Consider the following 26831-nt stretch of genomic DNA (forward strand, 5'->3'; position numbering starts at 1 on the left):
GGAGACACAGAATCTGAAGCAGGCTCCAGGCTCTGAGCTGTCAGCACAGAGCCTGATGTGGGGCTCCAACCCATGAACCTCGAGATCATGACCTGAGCCAAAGTCGGGCGCCCAGCCGACTTAGCCACCCAGGTGCCCCTAAAAGAAGCCCTGTAAAACCTATCCCAACTTATTTATGACATTTTCTTCAGAGACCAAGAAGTTAATTTTAGGACATGTATGGAATTTTTTTTACTACCCTATCTCCAGACTTCAGTGTTGACCTTGTATTTCTTCCTCATTTCACGTGGACTCCAACTTCAGTATGCCCCTCCCCGATGCCCTCTGGAAGTCAAAGCATGCTAAATTATATTATTCCTTCATTGACTAGTGATTTCTAAAACTGAATTTGCTTATTAATAAGTCTACAACTGTAGGTAACAGTGTGATTTTTATAACCAAACCTTTAAGATAAATGTGTAATTCTCAGAATTTTAGCTGTGAATGTCCAGTGAAATTGAACCAAACCAAACCATTACATAGGTAGTATATACGTGTATGTATGTATACATACATATATATATAGGCATTCAGTTAGATTCCGCAATCACTGATTGAGGTACTTTTATGGTTAACTTTCCTGCTTTGTACTTAGGGATTAAAAAGATTGAGGAAACCCGTGTCCTGTGTGTTCTTCTCCCGTCCTTTCTTCCCTCTCCACCCCTCCCCTGTGTCATTTCTTCTCACCCTCCCACAAAGCTTCCCTGAGTGTCTGCTATGTGCTGGAGCCTGTGGACTTGGGCAGATCAAGATGAATACGTAGTGTGTGCCTTCAAGTAACTTGTGCCTTAGGGACACAGACTGACCCTTGAGTCAGCTCAGACAAGTATCGTCAGTGTTGGAGCCAGGTTCACACCTAGACCTGTCCGCTGTCCTTTAAGGACGAGCAGAATCTAAGTCACATGGAAGGAGCAGGGAACTGGAACAGACAGGAAATCCATGGTGAGTATCCGGGGAGCTCACAATGGCTGTTGAGTGGGCCACTCAACAGTGAAGGGATTGACAGCCATGTTAGGTACCCTGAGTGGAGGGTTAAGGAATCAACGGGAAGTGAGAAAGCATTCTTCCAGGAAGCTTGATGCGGTGAAGTGGGGGGATAGATAAGATTGTAGGTTGAGTGTGCAGTACGATGAAGTGAATATTTTTTATAACGAGAGGCACATACATTTGCCGTCTAGGAGGGAGCTACAGAAATGGCAAGGTGAGATTTAAAGACAGGAGAGGGAAGATAATAGAACAGATTCCTGTGGGAATTTAGATACTTTCAAGAACATAAGTGGAAAAGGGGTTGGTTGTTTTTTTTCCTAACTCAACATTTGAATTACATGATAAAATAGATTGTTAAACATCTTTATGATGTGAAAGCTCTTCTAGTAAGGCCTACATGGTTACATTTGAAAAGAGTTATGTTAAAGGAAAAATATTGCCATGTTATCAGGAATTCCTGTTGGGAAAGAACTAGAAACTCCTCTTTTAGCCACACCTTTCCCATTGGTCAATCCCTAGTCAAAAGCACATGAGTCTCCGCTTAGAACAGAATATCTGTTTTAAGGGTCGGATGTGTCCAACTGTTTAGACTAGCTAGGGAGAGGGGTCCTATTTGGGTCATAAATAGCAGATTTTCTGTTTTTATAAATCAGTGTTTGAGAATTCAACGATCTCATTCAGTCGGTCTAGTGGGGCCCAGAAACCAGTTACTTCATTTATCTACCAGATGTTTACTGAGTGCTTTCCTGCTATTCTTATCATTGTGACACACAGGTGATGTTAGAAGGCGGCCCCAGTGTCCACTGTCTTATTGGAGGGCAGAGGTAATAAACAATTACTGAAATAAAGAAGATAATTTCAGATAGCTATATGTGCTGCCAAGAGGGTAAATCATAGGATGTACTAGAGAGTTATCCTGGCCGGGGAGAAAGAGAACTTTGCATAGGGTGATCTTGGAAGGGGCTTTTGAAGAGGTAGCTTTTTCTGAATATTGCTTAAAAAAAATTTTTTTTAAATTGTGGTAAAATATACATCAGGAAATTTACCATTCTAACCATTTTTTAGGCGTCCAGTTTGGTGGTAATCGGTCCAGTCACAGTATGTTATGCAGCCATCACCACCACCCATCTCCACAACTTTTTTCCTCTTGTACAACTGAAAATCGGTAACCCTTTAGAAAGTAACTCTGTTCCCCTCCGAATGAGATGACAGCAGGAGATAGAAATTGCTGTATTTTGTTTTGAAATGAGGAAGCAGACGGATGGGCAACAGCAGAATTAGCAGAGCAGAACGGTCTGTAAGTGCACAGTACTTGCAAGAAGTGTAAGTAATACTGTGTCCTGAAGCTTCCCAGAGGCTCGGCGTTGGGAGCCTGCAGACCCTAAGGGAGGCAGGGTCCGAAGTGGAGCTGAGAACAGGGATTGGTCAGAAAATCTGTATGCTACAGGTGGGGTCCTTAGGTTCTCTCCTTGAGGACACTATGTAGATAGGTGACTGTCCACCACCAGCTTGTGGCCTCGGGAGGCCAAGATTTATTCTTTATAAAATTAACATGATAAAATATAAAACTGAAGAAGTGCCTGCATTCTGAAACCAGGGGCAGGGGGTGGCCGAATGACTTAAAAACAGGAAGATTCAGGGAAATCTGTATCTGAATTGTGGAACTCTGAGCCTGTTTTCTCTGCTCTCCCTGCAGAACTCCACAGTCAAGACTGTCCTGCTCATCTCCTGCAGAAAACTGACGTATCTTCAGATACTGATAAGCTCACTACCAGAGCCCCCTTAAATGAGTGCTACCAGTTGACAAGCCCCATTTCCTCACACAGATCTTTCAGTCAATTTGTTTGTCAGAACCTCATTCTTAAATATAAATTAACATTCCAAGACCACGGGACCTTTGGGGAAAGCCCCCATAAGGAAAGAGAGGTCAAAATAAGCAACAGAAATAAAGAAGTGGAGGATGGAATGGTACTTGGGGTATTGGGGAAAAGACAGGGATCAAGAGAAAACCTAAAAAACATCCACCCCTCTAGTAGTCGTATGAGAGAAAATAGATTCTTCTCTTCCCACTAAAATGATGGAGAAAGCCAAAGCGTATATCCATCAGGGTAAAGAGAACTAAATGAGGGAGGACAGCAAACCGAAGATGCCAACTAAAGGCTGGAAGCGGACAACCTGATGCATGAGCGGTAACCGACTTAGTAGCAGGGCCGAGAAAGTGGAAACGGAGTCCTAGAAAATGGGTAGTTGTTGTGAAACCAAAAATTGGTCTTCCCTTTAATTCTGATGTGCTTTGCCCTGTTTGGACTACTTACTAGTTCTTACTTTTTGAGTACTGTGCCCTTTCCCAGTTGGAGCTGTGAATGAGCTGTCCACCAGTAGAGACATCAGAATTACTAAAATGCAGTGCCTGTTTGCGTGTGGTTCTCCCAAGTGCACTCTTGCATTCTTGTCCTTACTGCTCGTGAGCCGACATCTCGTAGAAGTGGACAGCTGATGCTTTTCTGGGTGCCAGTGCCAGCGGGGTTAAAAAGGATGCAGAAAAGAGAATAGAAGCAATATTTAACCTAAGAGTGTGCTCTGCATTTTGTTTGTAAAGTAGTTGTTTAAAACTTGGTACTTCCTCTAGGAATAATTAAAACATAATTGTTGAATTCCCAGACTTTAGAAGACTTTTCATCAGCAAGTAGATGGGCCTTGGTGGGTTCTCTCGGAGAGCTCCCAGTGTTGTGTAACATTTTCCTATGAAAAAATCCTTTTTTTGTGTGGTCAAGTGACTATGGGCTTAGAGTCGGGCAGACTTGAATTCAAAGCCTGCCTCTGTCATTTTTCTGCTGCGTAATGTTGGGTGAATTATTTAATGTTTCCGAGTCCCAGTAGCCTGAGACTCTGTGTAACTCCGAGGGTAGTTGTGATGATCAGGTGAAATTCAAGTAGATCAAGCACTCAGCCTCGCTCTTGGACCCTGTAAGGTCAGTACGTGTTCGTTTCCTTCACTTACACCTTTTCTGTGGAATGAGTTAAGAGGGACCATGATTTTTCTAGGACTTCAGGGAAGTGCAGATCAATTGAAGGTGTGCAACATTTTCAGAATGCAATTCCTGTGTTTTAACGTTTTGCCTCATTTATTTGCAACATGTGTTCCTTGTCGTTTGATAGATTTGCTCTGGTGATGCTGTAGAAAGAGCTTGGGAACGGGCCTTGGGAGGTCCGGGGTCTGGTTCACCTCCTTTTATCTTGCTAACTGGATGAATGATGTGGTGGTGTGTGTCACTTCCCAACTTTGGGTCCCGTTCCTGATCTGCAAAATGGAAGTGTTTTATGGGTTACAAGATGATTTCTGAAATGTTTGTTTCTGCGCCAAGATGTGATCCTGAGACCTGTAAAGCTGTAGGTGTCTTTGTGTGACCTGGGTTTTATGGAGTGTTGAGGCTTGGGATACATTGATTGTTACAAACTTGGTTTATGTGTGCGGAGGACTTGAGGTGATTGGACATTACTAGACTAATCGCTGGTGTTTGGCTTTTCCCTTGGAAAATAGTTCTAGCTGTGAAACCTGTTTTTGAATGGAAATATACCAGAAGTGGGCACCGCTTTCCTTCCTACAGAGATATAAACACTCTTTGGTACTGTTTACATGAGGCTGTCGCCATTATTTTCAGAGTCCCATGGATTTTACCTTTGCTCTTACAGACCCCTTTCCTGTCAACAGTATGGACATTCTTATTCCTAGGGTGATTTGGGGTGTGTGTGTGTGTAAGTTTTAAATTACCTTTAATGTTTGTTGTGCTGAACTCTGCTCAGTTGTCATTACCAAAGGAATCCGTCTCTGATCCCTGGGCTAGATCATGTTGTATGTTTACATGTTTGTTTTGTATTTTATTTCCCCCTTTCCATTGTTTGGATTATATACGTGTCTGATTTCATAAGCTTTCTTCCCAGCTGGATTGAAAGCTCTTGGAGGGCAGCGACCCCATCTCTTCTGCTGACTTTCATCTGTAATGTTCTGGCACATAATTGACATTCAGGACGTATTTTTTGAATACACAAATAAAGTAAAATTGTTTCCCTGCACATAGTAAGTGAGCAGAAATATAATGGAAATTAAAAGCTCAAAATACTTACTAGAATTAATGACCGTAGCCTTTGCTATTACCAAGCAGTGAATTTAAAAGGAGAGGAAAGAATAATCAAGGTGGTTGCATAAATGACGTTTATTATTGTTTGTGCAAGAACAGTGAACATTCCCTAGTACAGGAAGCAACTTTTAAAAACTGCTGGCAGAGCTAAGAAGTCAGACTGTCCTTGACCCTTAGATCAAATGTCTTAGAGCCCAAGTTTCCTTAACTCTTCTTCAGTTTGGAATAAACATTTTGACACAATGAAAGATTTATTCTGTAATTTTTGGTCTTCATAAACAAAGAGCTTAACTAAGTTTGCTAAAACGGAAAACAGAAACTTTCTGAATTTTACTGGTTCCATTTTAAAAAAGTTTGTTTCCTTTCAAGTGCATAACACGTTAAAATGAGCTCAGCTGTATTAGCAGATAAACATGTTGATTCATTTGGCCCAGAGCTATTGAATGAAGCCTGGAGGGGCACAGTCTGTTCTTTCCCCCACCCAGCGGGAGAATATTTTTCTTCCTCTCCGCCCTCAACTGGGCACGGGACTGGAATCAGTGACCCCCCCCCCCCCCTTATTTAAGCTTACCTGAATTGCTTGGGGGCAGGGGGGGCAGGGAGAAAGGTTGGCTCACCATTTCCTTCTCCTTTCCCTTGCTTTCGTTCTTACCATTAACATACAGCATATGCTCCTGGTCCAGTGCTCCCGCTGTACTGGCTGTGTTGTGTAGTGACTTACCATCACTTGTGACTTCACAGTTTCTACAAAGCCGGTGTAGAATGCTCCGTTTTGAGTAACTCCTCTATTGTGAGTTAATTGTGATTCATTTTGAGGATGGACTTCATTTTGAAAACAAAGAGAAGTACGCCACGTCCAGTGGTGTTGGGATAATAAACTCACATGTGGTGAATTGATGTAGAGATTTTATCAGGTATATAGAGAACTTTTATAAGAAACCTAGGGTGGTGAGCCTTGGCATTTTGGAATAATACTTAGGAAATGACCAAAATATGTGGCTTTTACTGTTTTAGAAACCCTCTGAGTAATTGTTTGTTTCACCATACATCGTGTCCTGTGTGTTTCGGCCCATGTTAGGTGCCTTCAGTGTGCAAAGATTAATAGGTTCTCTGTGTACCATCTGTAAACCATTTCCCGAAGTGTACATCCTTAGTACATAGGTGTTCCTCAAAAACAGATTTCTGTCACTGAGTAAGTTTTGGGACTTGGACTAAACAAAATTAAAGGCTTCTTTAGTATAGGGTAAGTGTCCATTGTGGAATTTCAAAAACTACTTATGCTTTGTAAGATTGTCCAGAATTCCTTGGCACAGTTTCTTTTTCTCACGAAACTGCTGCAGTGGGATCTGAGGGGTGGGGCAGCGGGAGAGATAGTGGCAGTGATTTGCAGGAAGATGATGATTAATGAGTCCTGGAACACTCTTTGGGACGCGGTGGACTGGTGTAGTTTTCTCATGTAGCCCCCGCCTCGGAATGATGCTTTAAGTGTCTAGCATTTGCTGCAGGGTTTGTTTATGCTTCTTAATCCCCTTTGAGGTCAGATATGGGGCTTGGGTCTTCCGACTGAATGAGTAAGCTGGACGTGGGGATTAGTAATTCATATGAAAAATGGTGCCTGTTTATTGCAAATTCAGTCTCTATTGAAGCAGACTGACCATTTCTTCCCAAACAGTTACACCTCCCAGCTTTTCTATTTGATTATACCGTTTTACCCCTTTTCTAGGCAGTCAGACACGAGACCACAGTCATTATTGACTCTTCTCTTTGTCTTACTCAACCATAGCCCCAGTGCCTGTAACTAAATACTGCTTCATTTTTCCTTCCCATTCATCAGTTTTTCCTCCAGTCCCACTGCTTTGGTTGACATGACGTAAGTGATCAGTAAATATTTGTCAAATGATGAAATCTTTCAGTCCTGAACCACTTTATGTTGCACTCTGTGACTTAATGCTGGGTTTCTGCGCTGCGCCCTTGGTAGCTCACTATTGCATAGGAAAGTGGCCCAAATGTCATAACCTGGTCTTGTCTGGCACCTGTCTGCCGTTCATTCCAACCTGGCCCTCACTACTGTTTCACTTATACCATATGCTCTTTCCACTGATACTCCGGCTCACCATTGGCCATGATGTTCTTACCTTGACACTTTTTACCTGGAGACGTGTTCCTTTTTCTATTTTTTCTTTGGCCACCTATTTAATTACCTAAATCTTACCCATTAACAAAACTCACATTAAAAGCTGATACTTTCATGATCTCTCCAGCTTCGAGTGCTGCTGTTTTTCTGCACATACAACTTTTCTCTGTAAATGTCCGTCTGTACTACACTTTTGATGCTGTTTGCATGTAGTGTTATAGTTATTACTATTACTATTACTCCCATAAAGGTTTAAGTTTCCTGAGGCGGTGTGGCATCAAGCCTGACTGCTGAAACAGATAAACCTCAAATCTCGGTGGATTAAGATCATTTGAATTTTGTTTCTTGATCAGCAGAGTCCAAAACAAGCACAGTGTCCCTGATTCTTGCTCCTTCTGTCCTGTGACTCCACTGTCATCAGCAAATGGTTCCACATGTGCTCATCTGCATGATGCTGGAAAGGGAAAGACATGTTTGGGGTGGGCCCGGCCTGAAAGTCGCGCTCCTCATTTGTCATAGTTCAGTAGCTAGACCTTTGTCAAGCGGCCACATTTGACAGCCAGGGAGACCGCAGGGCAACAAGTGACCGGGAAGAAGAGCTTTTTGTTCAGGCAGTTTTGTGAGTGCACAAAAGCTTGCATCTGGAGTCAGACAAACCAGGATTTTAATTTCTGGCTGCAGCACTGCACCAGCCACTCGGTGTTGGACAAGTTACTCCTCCTTTCATCTGAGAGATTTAAGTAATAATGCAGATAAGATACTTGGCAGATAAGTAATTTCTCAATAAATTTCACCCGTTTTTGACATCCTTAGTGACATATCTTGACCTTTATTGCATAGGTGCATATTAAATAAATGTTAAATAACTTTAAACATGGATAGTTTTTTGTTTTTTAATTTTTTGTGTTTGTTTATTTTTGAGACAGAAACAGAGCATGAGTAGGGAAGGGGCAGAGAGAGAGGGAGACACAGAATCTGAAGCAGGCTCCAGGCTCCGAGCTGTCAGCGCAGAGCCCGACGCAGGCTCAAACCCATGAACCATGAGATCATGACCTGAGCTGAAGTTGGACGCTTAACCAACTGAACCACCCAGGAGCCCCTCCCCTTTTTAAAAATATAATTTATTGTCAAATTGGCTAACATACAGTGTGTAAAGTGGCTCTTGGTTTTGGGGTACATTCCCGCGGTTCATTACTTACATACCATACCCAGTGCTCATCCCAACAAGTGCCCTCCTCAATGCCCATCACCCATTTTCCCCTCTCTCTCCACCCCGCTCGGTTTGTTCTCAGTATTTAAGAGTCTCTTATGGTTTGTCTCCCTCCCTCTCTTGTTTGCAACTATTTTTTCCCTTCCCCCATGGTCTTCTATTGTTTCTCAAGGTCCACATATGAGTGAAAACATGATATCTGTCTTTCTCTGACTGACTTCCAGTTCCATCCACGTTGCTGCAAATGGCAGGATTTTATTCTTTCTCATTGCCAAGTAGTATTCCATTGTGTATATAAACCACAGTTTTCTTTATCCATTCATCAGTTGATGAACATTTAGGCTCTTTCCATAATTTGGCTATTGTTGAAAGTGCTGCTGTAAACATTGGGGTACAGGTTGCCCCTATGCATCAGCACTCCTGTATCCCTTGGGTAAATTCTTAGCAGTGCTATTGCTGGGTCACAGGGTAGATCTATTTTTAATTTTTTGAGGAACCTCTGCACTGTTTTCCAGAGCGGCTGCACCAGTTTGCATTCCCACCAGCAGTGCAAGAGGGTTCCCGTTTCTCCACATCCTCATCAGCATATGTTTAAACATGGATAGTTTTAGGATTTACCTGTGTCATCACTGCTGTTCTTTCATTAATAGTATTTTGGTCGGATCTATCAGAGATCTGTTTATACCAGAAGTTACAAATTATGCTATACAGGCATACCTTGTTTTTACTGTGCTTTTGCAAATAGTGTGTTTTTGTTTTGTTTTGTTTTTGTTTTTGTTTTTTTTTACAAATTGAAGGTTGTGGTAGCTTCGCATGGAGCAAGTCTGTTGACGCCATTTTTCCAATAGCATTGTCTCACTTTGTGTGTCTGTCATATTTTGGTAATTTTTGCAATATTTCAAACCTTTTCATTATTGTATGTGTTGTGGTGATTTGTGATTATGACTTGCTTGAGAGCTCAGATGACAACTAGCAATTTTTTAAGTTTATTTATTTTGAGAGAGAGGTAGAGAGAGGAGGAGCATACATGTGCATGTGGAGGAGGGGCAAAGAGAGGGGCAGAGAGAGAGAATCCCAGGCAGGCTCTGCACCGTCAGCACAGACCCGAGGGGGGCTCCATCCCACGAACCGTGAGGTCACGACCTGAGCTGAAACCAAGAATCGGATGCTTAACTGACTGAGCCACCCAGGCGCCCAGGTTAGCAATTTGTTTATAATAAGAAAGGTTTTTTTTCATTATTTTAAAAATTTAAATCCAAGTTAGTTAACGTGTAGTGTAATAATGATTTCAGGATTCATAACTAGCAAGAAAGTATTTTTAAATTGAGGTATGTGCATTGCTTTTTTGGACATAATACTGTTACACACTTAATTGACTACATAGTGTAAGCATAACTTTTGTCTGCACTGGGAAACTGAAAATTTATGTGACTCACTTTATTGCAATATTAGCTTTATTGTGGTGGTCTGGAACCCAACCCACAATATCTCCAAAGTTTACCAAAGTTTATATTATTCCTGCCATTTGAGGATTTCATGCACATACTTTGAAAAGAAGAATGGACGATATTTTTGAAGAGGTTAGAAGATAAATTAGGAACACCTCCCCAGAAGTACAGTAAAAGAAAAAGATAGAAAATAGGAGAGAAGCAGCCAGGAAAATCAGAACACTGGTCCAGGAGTTTCCAACATCAGAATCATAGACCTTCAGAAAGAAAGCAGAAGAAACGGGACAGTCATTAATGAAATAAATCAAGAAGATATTCTAGAACTGAAGGACGTGATGTTTTCAGATTGAAAGGGCCTGTTGGAAATTTTGAACAATGGTTGATGATAATCCCACAACAAGGCACGTTATTGTGAAATTTAAGAACTAGACCCACATATGAACAATCAGGAATCTGTGCCTTTAGAATTTTCCTCAGTAGTCGAAGCAGGAAGGAACAGAGCAGCGGTGCCTTTAAAATTCTGAAAAACAAAACAAAACAAAACAAAAGACATCTAGTTTAAGTAGTTTAACTAGACTATTAAGCTTGAGAGTAAACTAAAGATCTTTTCATCGAGGCAAATACCTCCCACAAACCCTCATGAAGCTGAGGGATATGCTCCATCAGAAGAAAGGGGTATATCAAGAAAGAGGAGGACCTAGGTGAGAGGGAAGAGGACTTGAGACCCAGCAGCGGGTGAAAGGGACACCAGGGTGATGGCCATGCAGCTGGCCCAGGGTAACCAGGCCAGACCGGAGGAAGTCAGAAGGCAGGGAGAGACTTCTTCAAGAAGAACTGATGGAAGCCTGATGTGAATGGATATATTCAAAGGGGATTTGTCAGACTGGAGAGTCTGAGGTTAATTAAGGATAAATATATACTGTATAAACACACAGGGATAAGTGTATAGAAAACTGAGTAAATGAGAAGCCGAGCAATTATTAATTCCGAGGAAGACAAAATGTTACACAGGAAAAGAAAGGTAATTATTGTTTACTGCTTGGCTCAGTTCTGAATACCCTGTGTAGTCATAATGAAATAAACCTCCAATACTGATCTAACCAATGGATTGAGGCAATGGGGGTGGGCAGGGTGGAGGGTGGCAAGACTAGGAGACAGGGCTAAATCTTTTTATCTTCAGCAAGCAGTCGCGAGGGAATACCCCATACTGGCCAGTTCTGAAACAGAGATACAAACATTCTATATTATTTGGAGAAATGGAGGTAGATTTCCAAAACAACTGGTTAGAGACAGTTTGGGGGGAAAGAGAATGTTGGCGAAGGGGGGCCGGAGACTCGTTTCCCTTAACAAACCTCGGAGATCCAGTTGACTTTTTAAAAACTCTCTGGGTGGGCACTGTTTATTCCCGAAACTCTAGATTTTGGAGAACCCGTTACCCTTAGTGGATTTTTTTTCAAGTGCTTTCGCTTCTCCCTTAAATGTTACGTTGAGTTAAAGTTTCCGTGGTGTAGAGTCGTATTTGAAACCTGTAAACCCATCTTGTCATTGCCTTCATCGTTTAGATGGTACCTACAGGTGAGGTGATGGCTGGGCGTTCTTGCTTCAGCTTCGGCCACACAAGGGGCAGCTTTCCCAGATTCTCTCTTCGTGCAGTGGTTTTGCTCAGTGTCCCACACCTCCGTCGTATTCCGTGTGTGTTTCCCTCTTCCGTGTGTTACACTCCGCCGTATTCTCAAATCCGTTCTCATGTGGACATGCCCTCTGCCCCCGTGCCCCCTTTGGTCTTCCCCGAGTTCCTGTTCCTTTGTAGCAGGAATGCTTGTGTGGGGAGAAGGCCTTTGCTCCTCTCTGAGCCCTTCCCAGAGTAGGGGTGGAGGGTGGAGACCTGGGCTGGGGAACGTGTCACCCTGCAGCCGCTCAGTGGCTTCTAATTACTTCCCCATCTCCATCCCCAGTGCTTTCTATGACTTCAGGGCCCACGAGTGGCTGGTTTACTATTTGCTTCATGCACATTCCCCTCTTCCATTCAGAGTTCTTGATTGTTTGTAAAAACAAAGTTTCTAGTTACATTTTGCTACTTTAAGCACCATGGGGACTTGCTAGGTTCCCCCGAACTGATGAAATAGGCCCCCATGGGGACCTATTCTAGGTTCCCCCGAACTGATGAAAAGGCCAGGACTGGGATCTAGATCTCAGGATTGGGGCTACGCAGCAGGGAGCGCCTCTGTTTCCAAAGAAGGACGCTCAGTAGCAGAGCTCCCTGCTTTTGAAGGTTGTCCTTCTTTATTACATTAGTACCGCAGACCTGCTCTTCAGTGATAGACTTGTAAACTGGAAATTACTCCTTTTCAAGTAGTGGAGGAAAATGAGGGGGTGACTGGATTTGCAGTGCCTGGGATTTGAAATCCAGAGATGGGAGGAAAGAGGAAACATACATTGTCAGGAGGTGAAAGCATAATTTTGCTCTGTTTTGTGCTCGAATACCCCTTTTTTGAGCAGGGTTAGAGAAAGCCTTAGGGGAGTACATTTCTGTGTGTTCTGGTACTAATGGAATTCAGGTTCCTTGATCAGAATCTTCCTCTGGTTTCTTTTCTTGTGCAGCATTAAACATCCAAGCAGCTTTGGATAGTTTTTAAGGCTCAGGATGATGTGGAGAGAGGTGGGTTTAGCATGAAGGTAACTCAAGTTTACAGCCTCTTGCTTGTGCAGGGTATTTCCTAGGCTGGACCGAAATCTGTTAAGGCCACAAGAGTTTCCCACTGTGACTTTCTTCCCGTCACACTTCCCATCCTTTCAGGCTGCGTTGGAGGGGACACCGGCAGTTTGGGAACCCTCAGGAGAGGGGTGTGGGATACGTTGATGTGATTTGCAGTCAGTCAGTCAGTTTTCACGGATAGTTTCGTGATTGCAAGCTGACCCCACATAAGAACACCTCGCAGCTGGCGTTGGCACATGGTGGTGCACGGCCAGAGGCTGAATGGAGGTGTGAACTTGTCTGTGTCCTGTGGCGCCCGGTCAACACCGGAAGGATGTGGGCAATGGATGAGAAGCCAAGATGGACCATTTGCAAGTTTGCTGAATATTCTAATTTTACAGCCTCTACGTGAAAGAATCCTAACAGGTTTTCACCAGTTCGATAATTTGAAATACTTACATGGCATCCCCATAGTTGTGTAGTTGAAAGAAACCTTTCTAAACTATCAATAATCAAAAATAAGTTTTCACCCTATATTCTAGATGAAAGACTAAACTATTCTCTCTAGAATTAATATAAAATTGTGCCAGGGAGCTAATGCTAAAACTATCATGTGATTTTATTTAGGGTCTGTTGATGTGGTCGACAGCTTTTAAAGATTTATAATTTGATGCGGTTTCCTTTCTCATTCCAAAGGAAAAGTCCATTAGGACCTATTTTATTTCATAGTGGTGTGTTCCTTTCCTTGAGAGAGCCTTTCCCCCAACCCTGTAAACCCTCAGCCTCCATCAGCCCTGTGTCTTTTACCCCATCCCATGTGCACACCTCATCACTCTGTGTAGTCAAGCTGTCTTTGTCTTGTTCCTCAGATGGATTTGGTTTGTTCTCGCCGCAGGACCAACTGATGCCCGTGCCTGGGACGCTCTTGCCTGGGCTTTTCAAAGAACTTTTCATTCTTTACTCCTCAGGACTCTCTTCTCAGAGTTTTTGACCACCCAGTCTAAAGTCTCCTTTTCTTCCTCCCTCATCCCTAACACATCACCTGCTTTATTTTCATAGCATTTACCAACATCTGACTTTCTGTTTCTGTTTTTATTGACTGCCTCTGCCTTTCCAAACATAAGCTCAGCAGATGAGAGCTGTTTGTTCGCTGTGGTATTCCCTGAGCCCTGGAAAGTGCCTGCACCTTAATAGGCACTCAGTGGATTATTTGTTGAATGAAAAGTTATGAGTAAGCTTGAGCTTGTATGTTTTGCTGTGTATTTGCTAGTACAGTTTCTAATTTTTTTTTGGCATGTTATTTGTATATTCACTGTGGTGCTGGGTTGTCTTTATCAGTCTGTGTAAATTCCCTTTTGATTTTTTCTGCTGCAAATACTGCTTCAGTCTCTTACCTGCTGTTGGGTTGAAAATGTCCTGTTTTAGAATAGTCAGGCACACAGTGACACCTGGGTGGCTCACTTGGTTAAGTGTCAGACTTGGTTTTGGCTCTCAGGTCATGATCTTGCAGTTCAGGAGTTTGAGCCTTGCATTGGGCTCTGTGCTGATGATGTGGAACCTGCTTGGGATTCTCCCTCTTTCCCTTTCTCTCTGCCCCTTCCTACCCCCACTCCCCCCAAAATAAATAAACTTAAAAAAAGAAAAGAATAGTCAAGCACACAGAAAAGTATAGAGGGTAATAAAATTGGTACTCAAGTACCCACCTCCTGGCTCTGTCATGTCTTGCTTTTAAATCCTTCCTTTATTAGTCACACCTTATAGAAAGGCCTGTGGTTTATGCGTCCCTCCCTCACATTGCTGCCTCCCCTTCTACCCTACTTAATCCAGAGATGTACTGAGTTCAGTGTTTAGCATTCTCATGCATTTATATTTTAAGTTTTTTCCTATGTGTAAGTGTTTGTATAAACAATATATATGTTTGACAGTAGAACTAATATGTTTTCAAGCTTTATATAAATGGTACCATATTGCATGTATCTTCTGCACCTTTTTTTTAAACGTGTTTTTTTTAAAAATGTGTTTATATTGATATCTAGAGTCCTCATTTCTTCATTTTCATTGCTGTGTGGTTTTGCGCGAATAAATCACACTTTACTGAACTGTTCTGTTTGTTGAGGGGCTTTTAAGTGGTTGCGGATTTTTTTCTGTACCACAAACAGTGGTGCGATGGAGGTTTCTGTAATGTATATGTGAAACTCTTCTAGGATATATTCTTGCATGGAGAAATTGCCAGGTCGCAGGGGCTGCTCAGCCTTCCCTCTGCTAGGTTTCGTATATGGTTTGCTAAAGTGGGTGTTACCGGCCGATCCCACCAGCAGTTCAGGAGACGATGTCGTTTCCTCGCCATCACTTTGTATCATCAGACATGACTGTTGTCGTTCCGATGTGCGAGGACCGTTATCTCGTGTTTAAAATTTGCATTTCTCCGGTTACTAGTGGGGTTCCGAATTTTTTTATGTGTTTATTGCTATTTAATTTCCTTGGTAAATTGCTTTTTCCCTCCTATGTCTCCACTCCCCTCTTTGTATAGGATGATTTGCCCTTTTTCTGTTGATTTGTAGAAATTCTTCAGGTATTGATATAAATAATTTATTTGAATCCCAGACATCTTTCAGTTTGTGGCTTTGTTGCATTTGCTCCAACTTCTGTTCTAGGCTTTTTCATTTTGACATAGAGACATTTATTAATCTTTTCCTTTATAGTTTTGGCTTCATATTTATAGTTTTGGTATCATATTTAAGAACCTCCTTGCCTACATTGAGGTCATAACAGTAGTCTCTCTATTAATTACCTATTACTGCATAGCAAATTACCACCCATCTCGATTTGTTTAAAACAAACAGTAACTATCTCGAATCTCCATCTGTCCCTGTGAACAGCGGAGCAGCCTGGCTGGGTGCTTCGCACCTCGTCTCTGGTCAGTTTGCAGGCCAGACGGTAGTGAGGCTGCTATCGTCTGAAGGCTCCCTAGAGCCAGAGGGCTTGCTTTTAAAAGGAGCCTGCTCCCATGGCTGGTGGTGGGTGCTGGCTCTTGGCGGGGGGCCTCAGTGCATCTTCTTAGGTCCTTCACCAGAGCCACCTAAGTGTCCTCATGAGGTGGAGGCCTCCCTGAGTGAGTGAGGCTAGTGAGGCAGGTGGGAGAGGGAGGTGGAAAAGCCTTTTGTGATCCAGCCTTTGAAGTCACAGGCTGTGATCACAGCCTTTTTTTTTTTTTTTTATAAACATTAAAAAAAAAAGAAAGGTGATGTACTTGAAAAAGAATCATAGGTATAATAGGATAACTGTAGATGGTTGTCATTATAATTTAACAGGAAGAGCTCAGAATCACAGAGTGGAGAATGTGCAGAAGAATGGGGTAGGGCTGGGGAGGGAAGGTTGGATACTGGAAAGAATCTAAGCTTTAGGTGAAGAGTAACCAGACTTTGTGATGTATCTTTGGGCAGGTGGAGTGCCTCTAGATAGACCCTCTCTGTGCTTAGTTGGGAGCCAATGGAGGTCCTAGGGTTTAGAACGTGTGAGCGCCATTCTGTACAGCATGTGGAGCCATCAGGGCACAGGGACATCAGTCAGGTGGTCTGCACCTGAAAAGGGGTGTGCACGGCTCTTTTTGACTCAGTCCTGTTAAATATCCCCATGCCTCAAGCACAGCCTGCACGATCCCATCTCAGCCCTCTCTCGAGGCTTCTACAAGCCATTAGAAGGCTTTGTAGGTGGGGGAGAGATCATACGGCGGAGGGGGGGGGCAGCAACAGGAGGGTGTGCGGATCTCTGGAGGCTGACTTGGAGGCTAGCTACCAGAGTGGCTTACATTTGCTTATAAAATGCCTAAAGTTCTTTCACATTTAGGTCTCTTTTACTCCACTTTGAGGATGGTGTGTGTGTGTGTGTGTGTGTGTGTGGTGTGTTAAGAAGAGGATCTAACCCTATTATTCTTCTGAAGGTATAATTTGTTCCAGTCCCATTGATTAAATGATCCATCATCGTTGTTCTGTTTCCATGTGGCTTTGTTTCTGGGCTCTCTGTACTCTTCCTTCAGCTTCTTTTTCTCTTCTTCTGCCACCTCTGCTTTACCACAAGTGCTGCTCTCTCTACCACCAAGTCTCAGACTCGTTTTGTTCTTCTTGGCTCTTCTGGTGTCCAAAGGGCCATTAAGAGAGAACTTGTTAGATAACTCTATCGTATTTCTACGCTCCATGTAAGGTCCTGATAGGATTTTGCTTAAGAAATATAAAAATATGGCTTTTTTTTTCATTAAAAAAGTGATAATGGTTTATAAAGATTTGTGAAATATTGGTAAATAAAAAGAAACTTAAGGGGCACCTGGGGGCTCAGTGGGTTAAACGTCCAACTCTTGATTTCAGCTCGGGTCATGATCTCATGGTTGTGAGATCGAGTTCTGCATCAAGCATCATGCTGAGTGTGGAGCCTGCTTGGGATTCTGTCTCTCTCTCTCTCTCTCTCTCTCTCTGCTCCTTCCCTGCTCTCTCTCTCTCAAAATAAATAAACATTTTTAAAAATTTAAAAAAAAGAAACTTAAAAAATGAAAAGCCACCCTATCACCCAAATGTCACCATTATTGTGACTAGGAATAACACTAGGAACTGTTAAAGGTTTGATATTGTAAAAGTTAAATCTGCTCTATAATAGAGGACATCATATATTGGGGAAAAAAATAAGGATTAACGTTGTTTTTTTTAAATATTCTTGGGGCGCCTGGGTGGCTCAGTCGGTTCAGCGTCCGACTTCAGCTCAGGTCATGATCTCACGGTCCGTGAGTTCAAGCCCCGCCTTGGGCTCTGGGCTGATGGCTCAGAGCCTGGAGCCTGCTTCGGATTCTGTGTCTCCCTCTCTCTCTGCCCCTCCCCCATTCATGCTCTCTCTCTGTCTCAAAAATAAAAAACTTAAAAAAATAAAATAAAATAAAATATTCTTATTATACAGTGTGCCTTCATAGATTATTAAGAAAAAGATAAATGACCCAAAAGAAAAATGGGCAAAGAATAGGAACAGGCATTTGACAGAGGAGGATGCAAAGAAGTGCATATACCCTTTCCTCAAATGTTAGTATTTTTCTGTTTCTGTTTTCTTTTGTCTCTCTCTCTCTCCTCCTTCTCCTTTCCTCTCTGTCTCTTTCCTTATCCCTCTTTATATATGATATTTTAAACATATTTATGTAGAGATTTAAAAAATATATTTAGATAATTTCATTCTTTTTTGTGGCTGACTAGTATTCTACAGTATATATACACACCACCTCTTCTTTATCCACTTACCTAGCAACGGACGCTTGGGTTGCTTCCATATCTTGGCTTTGGTAAGTGATGCTGCAATAAACATAGGGTGCGTATATCTTTTAGTATTAGTGTTTTCATTTTCTTAGGGTAACTACCCAGTAGTGGAATTACTGGATCATAATACTAGTTCTGGTTTTAATTTTCTAAGGAACCTCCATACTGTTTTCCACAGTGGCTGCACCAGTTTGCATTCCCACCATCAGTGCACAAGGATTCCTTTTTCTCCATATCCTCGCCAATACTTGTTGTGTTTTGTGTTTCTGGTTTTAGCCATTCTGACAGGTAGGAGGTGATATCTCATTCTCATTACTAATTTTTAAATGCTCAAATTACCCTACATTTGGCCCATGGAAGGCCCTTTAAGTTAGCACCTATATTCTTTTGACATGTTCCTGTTAATTTGAGGAGACTTGCTGACATTCTGACACAATAAGATATGCCAGGTTTATCATATCCTTTCCCTTTTCCAGCTTTAGAACCAGCCACTTCTCCACAGAGTTCTGGTTCCTTCTAGTGGATAATAGTATTATCTTTCTTTTATTCTTAATTCTTTTATTGTTAATTACCTTTATTCTTCATTACTCTGTTTTTGTGCTATCTCAATCCATTCTGTTTTTGCATGAGTACCACGTTGCTTTAATTATTAAGTTTTATATTTTAGTTAATTATTATTTCATTAGGTCTGTCTGCTATATATTTGACACTGGTGAGCGATCATTTTTTCTTGCTTTTATTCTAGAAACCCATAGTTCCTCTTTTGTTAACTTCTTTGATGGCTTATCTCATTCTTGTTCTGGATTATTCATCGTTGATTAGGTTTTAAAGGGTAGAGTTGCCTAGGATCCTGTCCTTTCTCTAGGGAACCAGGTACTGTCATTGCTCAGTCTACACTAGTTCCATCCCTCTGGGACAGTTTGATAATATATATGAAAATTACAAATGTGTATTTCTGCTTCTGGGAATGTCTTTCAGGTGTATTTGCATGTTTCATGAAAATGTATGTACGGGATCATTCATATGAATATTGTATGTGATAGTAAAAGATTTGGAGATTATCCACACTCATCTGAAAAGTTTATTAACCTTTTCTCCCTTGTTCTACTCCACTCTGCATGAGGCCTGATTTTCTTTATATGTGTGAACCAAAACAACCTATTGCAACAAAGTGGGAAAAATCTCAAATGTTTATTAATAGTAGATTGAGTAAATTATGATAGACCAATACAATGAATTTACACATTTGAAAATAGGAAGAATAATATTTTTATGGAAAATCATGGAAAAATTACTACCATTAAAGGGGAAAAGAGCCAGGTACAGAACATATTAGATAATATATTACTTTCTGTGGGAAGGAGAGGAAATAAGATTGTGTCATTGTATTTGCTTAAATTGGCATAAAGGAAGTCTGGAAGGTAAAAAATAAGAAACTAACACTTTCCCCAGAAAGCAGGGTATGAACTGGGCAGATGACAGACGGGAGTGTGGTTTATGATTGTGGCATGTAAAGGTACTACTTATTTAATTAGTTTTTAAAATGTTTCTAGTATAACTTAAAGCTAGTTTTGACACAGCACAAACTTACACTTGTAGTTATAAACCACTGGCCCAGCATAATGGCCCTTAACACACTATAGGAAGCCCTTTGTCTGTTCAGGTTTTTACTTTGCCATTTCTGGCTCCATATTTCACATTCCGGCAACATTGAATTTCTTGTGGTTCTTCTCACACATGGCACTGTGTCATACTTGTGCCTGTTTTGCTTACGTCATGTTCATATTCGTCTTTAAGAGTCCATTTGTCATCTTCTCCACAGGCCGAGTTAGGGAATTCTCTCCGGATGCTCTGCAGATTGGTCTCTTACTGCTCTTCTCATGTCGGGTCGTCATGATCAGCTCACAGTACCTAGACACAGGCACTCAAAGATTTGTTGTAACTTTTTTTTTTTTTTTTTAAATGTCTTTGCCCTTAGGGTCAGGGTCATCCCTGAAACAGCTGACGTAGTCTTAATGGAGGTGGACATACAGGCATGTCGCTACCATAGGACAGGCATACTAAGAGAGGCCCGAGGCAAAGTTTATTTCCAAAGGAGGTCTTTGACATGGGTCTTGAAGCGGGGCCAGAGTCCAGATGGACACGTTCTCACAGGCCCTGTGGAGGAGCAGCACGTAATCTGGTGCAGCTTCAGTATAGAGGAATCATGACTCAAGGTGAATCGGGAAGAGGAGGAAAAACAGGGACAGATTGTGAGAGGCCTAACATTCTAGTCTCAGGAATTTAAATAGTATCTTGTGGGCAGAGCAGGACTATGGAATGTTTCTGAACAGGGAATCAATGTGATCTGTGTTTTAGGATGATTACTTTTATGCTTTGTGTAGGGTGGTTTGAAAAAGAGATGAGACAGAGAGGCACCTGTTAAGATATTTTATACTGTAAACTACAGTGTTGAGTTTGGGATCAGAAAAGGACCGGGCAGTCACATTTTTGGACTCCACGTTTTTGTCCATCAAGTCCATTCAGCCTGGACTCCTGTGTCATTCCAGCAGTGAGAGTCTATTCATCTTTGAAGAGACAGCTTATAGGTTACTTTTTAGCAATCCCTGATAGATTCCCTCCAAATGTAATTCATTGTGCCCTGTTCTGACTGCATTTCATTTATTTCTTTTATAGCTTTTTCCATACTCGGTACCTATCTTTTAGTAGTTGTCTTAATCACCCCAGAGTTAATTGCTTTCTCCTGGAAAACCGTGTTACTTTATATGACCCAGTCATGTAACACCACATTGTATTAATCGTTTGATGGCTTTTCTGTTTGTTTCGGTAAATACTTATTGGGTATCAAACCTCAAGGAAACCCTGGCAATCCATATGTTTATCAATAATGTATGATCGGACATGTGAATTCCTGAAGGGGACCTTATTTTGATCTCTTTCACTTAGCACAGTTGGAGATACATATGAGGCACTTAGTAATGTAGAGACGTCAGTGGAATAGTAGTGGTTAAAAACCAGGCTTAAATCGTGGCTCTGCCTGGGTCCAGTCAACCTGGGTCCACTGTAGAGGTTATTTAAGCCCGTCTGAGCCATAATTGTGACATCTGTAAAATGGGGAATTAGCTTGGGCTGCCGTAACAACACCAGGGACAGAGCAGCATAAACAGCAGAGAGTTATTTCTCACGGCTGTGAAGAGTGGGAAGTCTGAGATCATGGTGCCAGCGCGGTCAGGTTTGGCAAAGACTCTCTTCCTGGCTTGTGGACAGCACCTTCTCATTGCACCCTCACGTGGTGGAGAGAGACTGAACAAGCCCTCTGGTCTGTCCCTTTGTAAGGGCACTCATCTCATCACGAGGGTCCCACCCTTACTGTCTCATGTGAACATAATCACCTACCAAAGGCCCCATCTCCAAACACCATCACGTGGGGAGTTGGGGCTTCCACGTATGAACTTGGTGGTGGGGTGGTTGGGGGGCTTAAACATTCAGTCCATAACACTGTCTTACACAGTGGTTGACGCACATGGAGCACTGTGCCTGTGACATAACACGCGTTGTGTTTATTTAACCCATCATCATCATCATCGTTGTCATTGACTTGGCATGTATTTTACATATGGGGTGATGGAGGAAAATGCCAAATGACGTGGTGACTTTGCTCTTCACTGATGGCGAGTAATAATATTAATTAAGAAGGGGACGCGGGAAGAAGGGCACGATTTCAGGCATGCTGGCAGAAATGCTGCCTCCCTCTACCCTCAGGGGAGGAGAAGGTAGATGTGAATGTCCGGTGTAGACATAGGGCCTAGCCTTGCCACTGAAAGACAAGAGCACTTTAATATTCTATGTTTGTGCCCTTTAAAATATACTTCTTAATTTGTTTTTATTCAATTCTTCATTGTCTTTTCTCTGACTTTGAGTTTTTCTCTGAGCCCAGGAAAACAGAAGTGCCATTTAGATCTTTCTCACAAATAATACTAAATTTATTTTGCTGGATTTTGAAAAGTTGTATTTCAAACGTTAAGACCTATTTTGATATTTTAAAATGGGAATATAGTCTTTTCTTACTCACTAGCTTTTGGATTTAGACTTTTTCCTCTCTAACTTCATGAATCAAGGACTTAATTTATGAGCCTTTCTAGAACTATTAAGGATCTCTAATTCTTTCACTTTTGGCAATAATTGTCTCCACATTTACTTTATAGAGTCCTCTTTGGTGGAGCCCACAGGCGGAGAGGAAGCACAGGATTCATAAGATGGCGGGCGGGTGAGTGACTGAGAATTTGGGCTGGAACTTGGAAGAAAGTGGTAGTGGTTGCCCCTTAATAACAGGAATAAAACATGAAGTATAAGTTTGGACATTACCTTGTCTTGGTGAGGACAATAGAGATAATGTAATGGTTTTTTCTGTATGTAAATCTTTTTAATAATTTGTGTGGCATAGTTATCATTGCCACTTGTACTAAGATTTTATCAGAATTCACACAGTGACTCAGCACACAGTTGACAGTTTGGGGAAATGGCAAATGGTTGATCCCAGAGTACATCATTTCTTTGATGATAGTGGCAAAGAGTACTTCATTAAAATGTAGTTTGGGTTTTTTCTTTTTTGTTTGAATAATAAACACTTCAACTCTTAAATACTATTTTAATTATAATTAGCAGACAAATATGCTTCTGGAGCCACAAATCAAACTTGAGAGAAAGTAAGAAAACTTACAGGGAGGTGGTATTAATCCTCACGTAAAATAATTATCAAGTGACAGACGTTTTCATGCAGAAGAAAGATGATCTGTGCTCAAGATCAACTTTATTATTATATATCATATAACTCTGGGCTCTGATTTTATAGAACATAGTCAGTATTGCAGCAGTGATACAAACAAAAGGAAAAGGGCAATGAATTGACATCAGGAAAGGAATAGAGCCTTGTAAGAGCGGAACCATTAAAAAGGGGAAAATCTGTGGGCCTTTACTCTGGAAAGTGTTTCTGTTTTGCAACAAAAATAATCTCAAATTGGTCTTGCTGGGTTCCTGATGAATTTATGAGTTTCCTATGAATGTATGTGGTGGTATGCGATTAGATGAGACTGACTGTAAGATGATAAATGTTAGAAAAAACTCTGTCTCTGGGTCTCTTCTACTGCTCTTTTTCTTATTCCTTCAACCTCCTCATTTAGGATCACCCTGCATAGGTTTTGCTCTGTTTTATCACGATTAGAGGGGATCCTAGTACTTTTGGGCCTTGACAGGTTATCTTTGAAAGATGAAAAGACACAATTAATGGCAGATTATTTTACATTTAATTGAGGCTCTTGAAAATCCAAACAATTTCCATATGGTTAAAGCTCAAACACTGACATCTGTTGGGGGAAGTATTTTTAAGGAAGAGAGTGTTTTGACTCTGCTCCCTAAATCACAGCCTGTTGCGAGGTAGGAAGGAATTAAGGGGGCCTGTTACACGCTGGTGTCTGGGCATCTGTGCTGGGCCCTCAATCCCCAGGATAGCTATCATTTGATCCGTACAGTGAGATCAGCATTCTTATTCACATTTTACAAAAGAGGAACTGAGAGAGGCACAGAGGGATGGAAGTGACCTTTCTAAAGAGGTCACAGTGGAGGCACATCTTCAAGTCGGGACTTTTAGCCTCTAGAGCTTTTACCTTTACTCCAAGACCAGTATGTCACATTTTATTCTTTTGTTTTACGCAGACACCTTTTTCGTGAATGTTCGGTGTCTTGCCCTTATGAATTCCTCCATCTGCTTCTGTAGAGATGGTTCCCCCGCTCCCTTATTAATCACCACATAGACCCCACTGCTTGTGGTTGATCAGTCTTACTGGGACCCTCTGCTGGGCTTCAGGCTGGGAATATAGGAATGCCTTATTAGCAGAGGTAGCCAACAGCTGCAAGGCCGGTCCTAATCACAGTCAGTTAGGTTGGTTTGGCTTTTAGCAGATTGGCCAACTCTGAAGCTTGTACTTAGAGTAAGGAAGTGTGGATGAGTTCCGTGTGAACTCTAACATTTGGAAACAATCACAGCAAGACCTGATCAGTTTCTTCTTATTGACCCTTTTGAACAGGTGTGTTCAGTGTTACAGACAGTTTGAAAATGTTCATTCAACAGAGAGCTATAAAGTGCTTTCTGTGTGCTGGGGCAACACTAGATTCTCCCCTGAACACGACACTGAAAACATGTGGTTTGCGCATCTCCCCCCCCCCCCCCTGCCGTGAGATGGTAGTTTAGGAGGGAGACAAGCGAGAGAGGTCCTAGTAGAATGCACTGTCCTTATACAGTAATGCAGGTGTGTGGGAGGAGCGGACAGGGCTCTGGAAGGAGCAGCTGGATGTGCTTGGGGGCTCATGGAGGGATTCAGAGAAGAGGGTGTAGTTTCACTGGAGCTGGAATATATCGTCAACTACAAGAGGCCGTCTAGTCGACTTCTGTGTGTTTCGTACGGAGCATCTGTACTGACAGCTGGTCCCTCACATGGGCACGTAACTGTACTAACTATGCTTGAACGCTTAGCCTCTTCCCATTTCCCGTAAGTCCTGCATAGTCACGTATCTTTGTTTTCTCTCCGTATATCTTTTAGAAAGTTTGTCTTATAGGTGTTCATTTGGTTCCCTTTATTTTTCTGGTCTCCACTCTTAAGTTTCTCTGGTTTTTGGAAGCAGGCAGATAACATTTCTGGGTTGTAAAGCAAAGTCAGATTACTGTTCGTTGTCGATTTCTGCATTCTTCACAGCACTTGGGAGTGCGTTGAGGGGTCACAGTGGTGGCAGTAAATGGAGAAGAGAGGAGGGTCGTGGAGCTAGGGACCTGATGCTTGATCACTTTCACTGTCACACAAACGGTTTTCTTCTGTGTAGAATAATCGAGGGGCTGACTGTATGGGTTGCTGTGTTCGTGAGCTGAAAATGCAATGAGAGGACACCTGGCTGGAGGGAAATGTACTCAGTGGTATATGATTTTCTGGACCATTTTGGTTGGAAGGCTTTTCGGTGACTTAACACTTAAGAAAGGCTCCCCTCTGATTGGGTATTCTTGTACGTGCTTGTCTCTCATGAACACGCAGTTTTCTCAGGCACCTTGGCAGATGTGAAAGCAATTTGGTTTACTTGGGAAGCCACATGACATTGTGGAGAGAGCCCTGCACCAGAAGTTAGGAGAGCTGAGTTCTAGTCCTGCCTCAGTTTCTTGTTCTTTGCCTTTGAGTTAATTAACTTCTGGGTCTCAGTTTCTTGCTTTTTAAATAAGGGTAGAGGATAATGTTCTCTGAGGTGTCGCTTGGCTCAAAACTTTCATCCTTGCATTATTGACAGGTGTATTTAACTATAAAAATCTTCATTGAGTGCTTCCCACATTTCATGCAGTGAAAAAAAGATATGGAAGATAGACTGATGACAGTGGAAGAAAATTGAGAGTCAGAAATAAACCTGTACATCTGTGGTCAATTGTTTTTGACAAGGTTGGCAAGACCACTCAGTGGGGAAGAATAGTCTTCAACAAATGGTACTGGGACACCTGGCTTTCCATGGGCAACAGAATGAATGTGAATCCCTACCTCACACTGTATATGAAAAAGTAACTCAAAATGGACCTAAACATAAGAGTTAAAACTATAAATCTCTTAGGAGAAAATGGGTAAATCTTTGCAACCTTCAATTGGGTGATAAAGATTTGACATCAAAAGCACAAGCAACCAATGGAAAGCTGATAAATGGGACTTCATCAAAATTAAAAACTTTTATGGGTCAAAGGACACTATTGAGAAAGTGAAAAGACCCACAGAGCAAGAGAATAACTTGTAAATTATATATCTAATAAAGGTCTGGTACGCAGAATATTTCAAGCACAATAATGAAAGACCACAATAAAAGGCAACTAAAAAAATGGGCAAAGGATCTGAATTGACATTTCTCCAGAGAAGATACACAAATGGCCAATAATAACCCGAAAAGATGCTCAACATTATTAGCCATTGGAGAAATGGAAATCACAGTCACATGAGCTATCACTTCATACCCTTTGGGATGGCTGTAATCAAAAGGACACATCATAAGAAGTGTTGGTGAGGTTACCAAGACGTTAGAACCCTCAGACAGGCTGGTGGAATTGAAACCAGTGGAATCGGAAACCAGTTTGGCAGTTCCTAAAAACCTCAAACATAGAGTTGACCACATGACCCAGAAGTTCCACATCCAGAGAATTGAGAGTATACTCCCAGGAGAATTGAAACCCTGTGTTTCCATAAAACTTGGGTATGAATGTTCATAGTAGCATTCTTCATAATAGTCCAAAAGTGAAAGTAACATAAATGTACGTCAAAGATGGTGTAATCCATAAACTGGAATATTGCACTCCTCCAGAAAAGGAGTGAAGTGATCCATGTTCCAGAACGGATGAACCTTGAAAACTTTATGCTCAGTGAAAAAAGTCAGGCACAGAGGTCACATACTGTATGATTCCATTCCTATGAAACGTCCAGAATAGGCAAATGCATAGGCAGAAAGCAGTGCAGCAGTTTCCAGGAGCCCAGAGGAGGAGGGAAGAGGGGAGGGAGCACCAGTGGGTTCAGCATTTCTTTCTGGGATGATGAGAAATTCTGGAGTTAGTGTTGACAGTTGCACAGATTTGTGAATAACCTGAAGCCCACACATTGTCCACTTTAAAATGTGAAATATATCTCAATAAAATTTTTGGAAGACATGGCCCTTTCCTCGTGGTGCTAAATTGAATGGTTTACGTGACAGAGATAGAAAAGGGTTCTGTGGGAGGATATGGCATGGCATTTTCTCCTGTTGTGTGGGATCAGACTCCTGGAATAAGTAATACGGAGACCTGAAGAATGAATTGGAATTATTCAGGTGAAAAGACATGTTGTAAT

General features: G+C 41.8%; 1 protein-coding gene and 1 long non-coding RNA gene across 4 annotated transcripts in view; one reads left to right on the top strand and one right to left on the bottom strand.

The window, feature by feature from the left end:
* Positions 1 to 26831, top strand: part of AKT3 (AKT serine/threonine kinase 3) — a 304707-nt gene that overhangs the window by 39927 nt on the left and 237949 nt on the right. The gene's annotated exons all lie outside the window — the stretch shown is intronic.
* On the bottom strand, positions 4129 to 5838 carry LOC122212482. Its single transcript, XR_006199166.1, has 2 exons — positions 5783 to 5838; positions 4129 to 4327 (listed from the first exon to the last, which is right to left on the bottom strand). It is a non-coding gene; the product is annotated as an uncharacterized LOC122212482 (long non-coding RNA).

This window comes from Panthera leo, chromosome F3 (assembly GCF_018350215.1).
Source record: "Panthera leo isolate Ple1 chromosome F3, P.leo_Ple1_pat1.1, whole genome shotgun sequence".
NCBI lineage: Eukaryota > Metazoa > Chordata > Mammalia > Carnivora > Felidae > Panthera > Panthera leo.